Raw genomic sequence first — 2650 nt, 5'->3', positions numbered from 1 at the left:
AGACACAGAGCGAAGACACACAGACACACACACAAAGATGGAGACGCACACACAGAGGCAGACATATTCGCGATAGTTCACGCGAATCAGGCGCTCGCTCGGCTCCATTAGAGGCACTACAGTCAAACTTACGCATAACAACACGCAACAAACGATTTGGTGTTTAAAACAACAAACTGACCTTTTTCTAAATGAGCCAGACAAACAAAGAGTCTCGCAGTTTCTGTTCCGCTTGCTTCTTCCCGCTCGCTCCTCTTCCTCTCACTCAATCTGTAACACAAAGTCGCGCGAAACCGCTTCTGGCTCTTCCCACAGCAGCCGATTGGCCCGCTCTGTGTCCGAAGAGATGCTGATTGGTTTAGCGGTTTAGGCGGATGTGACGTCAACAAATAGTGGCGCTCACGCCAGTGTCGGGAGATTGAAGCGATTAAATCTTCTGTTTATTTACAGGAGAGACGATAGTTTAATAGTTTATTCAATCTTATTTTAATATAAGTTTATGTATATAGCCAGTTAATTTGTTCTTATGTAGGAATTCTTAAATGTTCCTATGTTTATATATTTATAAATCCTTTTATCATAAAGCATCAAGTTTCTGTCACATGAAACACAAGTGATGACACTCAAACCATTTTATATCTGGATGGCAGTTTCATTTGGCAGACCAGTTGATGGTAACAGACACAAGATAAGATAAGATAAGATAAGATAAGATAAGATGAAATGTTATTATATATGGGGGGGTGGGGTGGGGGGGGTCACAGTTGGGGTAAGGCCTCAGATCCCTATGATCCCACTGACCCTCCCCGACCCGAGGTAGATTTATTATAAAGTCCCATGGCCAAAGGGAGGAAGGATTTCCTGTGGCGTTCAGTCGTTCACCTGGGAGGAATGAGTCTGTTACTGAAGGTACTTCTGTATGAGGCCAGCACCTGGTGGAGAGGGGGAGAGTCATTGTTCATGATGCTACCTAGCTTGCGCGGCAAAGCTTTCACAGTCCTGTGTTCTTAGATATTTAAAGTTTGTAGATATTAAAAAGCATAAAATCTAATGAATCAGATGAAACTGTTACAGTGAACTCAAGGTCTTACAGAATAAATGTTAACTGACAGAAGCGGCTACATTACATTACGAGCATTTGGCAGACGCTTTTATCCAAAGCGACTTACAATACATTACCACCCTTAGCAGAGGGGGAGCAATTGAGGGTTCGGTGCCTTGCTCAGGGGCACCTCGGCAGGGACTCGAACCAGCTAACCTCCGTTTCCCAAGCGGAAGCTCTACCTACTGAGCTACTGCCTGCTACAGAGAAGAAGAAGACAACAAATCCACTGGCTGCTGCTTTGACAAATGTCAGTCAGCTGATGGGCAACCGAGCGCCTTGGGCACTAGCAGGAGGAATGGACCAAGCGCACATATTGATGATAGCGGCTGAGACTGACTACACATGTGACACAGACGTTCAAAGCTTTTAAGCCAATTTCTCTTAGAGTGTAAATAAACATGTAAATAACCTTATCAGATCATTACTTATGAACTTTTAAATTCCCATGACTGGACTATAGTAGATGTCCGTCTGATAGCAGACAGGCAATTCCATCAGCGTGACTTCAACGTCATATATCAATGATTCTAATTCTGATTTTCCTCTGTCGTGGCCTCTGGGATGGGAAACGAACCAGGCAACAAGTGTTGCAATTTCACCTTGACGCCACTGGAGGTCGCTGTTCACTTTGGGCATCTGTTGACTCTGAGGAGGAACAAACACAATTCAGTGTATTTCTGATAAACACCAAAGTTAATACATCAAGTAATTCAACCACACAGGTGTACTTGTGTTAAATGAAACCACACACAGACTATCATGTGCTTATATCTGACTCTGAGAAGGCAACACACACTTTGAGCATATTGGCTTCTTTTAGCAGCATGCTAACCACAGGCTGCGGCAGATTTGGTCCTTCTACATACAAATACAACTATTCCCTTCAAACGCTCCACTGTCTTTGTAGATAGTAGCTTTGACAAGAAGACAGAAGAATCCTGGCCTTGACCCTTGACCCTTGTCCCAGGTCAGGTGCATCCTCCTCTGCGTCTTCATCACTAGCAAATGTGACCCGAGGCGTCTGCGCTCTTAAAGTGGCAGAAGGCAGCCGTCCACACGTGTCCTCTGCTGACCTAGACTGGTCTCTTAGCTGCTGTGACCCCCCCTCTCACTCGCTCAAACACACAAGGCCCAAACCAATGGGAGGTGTCAAAGTGCCCTGTGCAAGCAGAGACAGGGGGGGGGGGCAATAGTACACAATGAGTCCTTAAACAAAGATGTTTTCTATGTATTCATTCCATAACTGTGCTTGCTAATTTAGAATTGTCTATGTGTAAACTATGATACTAAGTCAGTCAAAACGTTGGGTCTTCAAAGTCTCATATCATTGTGTATCAGTGGCATAGCAGAAAGAAATGCATTTAGCTTAATACTTTATACTAGGCGGCTGTGACCTAGTGGAAAAGTACTGTGTTAGTGTAGAGGCCTCACAGAGAAGGAGAGATTCTCGGAAAACATATTTTCAACAGGAATCAGAAAGTCTTGGAAACAGGAAGCTCACTTACAAAGCTCCAATTAAGGAAATGTATAACTGACAAAAGGTTA

At 44.0% G+C, this 2650-nt stretch overlaps 1 protein-coding gene across 1 annotated transcript in view; it reads right to left on the bottom strand.

Annotated features, from left to right (window-relative positions):
- cdc6 (cell division cycle 6 homolog (S. cerevisiae)) overlaps positions 1 to 270 on the bottom strand; it is a 4329-nt gene extending 4059 nt beyond the window's left edge. Inside the window, exon 1 of the mRNA XM_076136921.1 lies at positions 182 to 270. The gene's annotated coding sequence lies outside the window, so the exon portion shown is untranslated. The remainder of the gene's footprint in view (positions 1 to 181) is intronic.
- Between the last annotated feature and the right edge of the window lie 2380 nt (positions 271 to 2650).

Source organism: Genypterus blacodes, unplaced genomic scaffold (genome assembly GCF_046128005.1).
Source record: "Genypterus blacodes isolate CSIRO-AG114 ecotype Tasmania unplaced genomic scaffold, CSIRO-AGI_Gbla_v1 ptg000285l_1, whole genome shotgun sequence".
Taxonomy (NCBI): domain Eukaryota; kingdom Metazoa; phylum Chordata; class Actinopteri; order Ophidiiformes; family Ophidiidae; genus Genypterus; species Genypterus blacodes.
The sequence above is the reverse complement of the archived record's forward strand: the minus strand, read 5'-3'. Positions and strand labels throughout refer to the sequence as shown.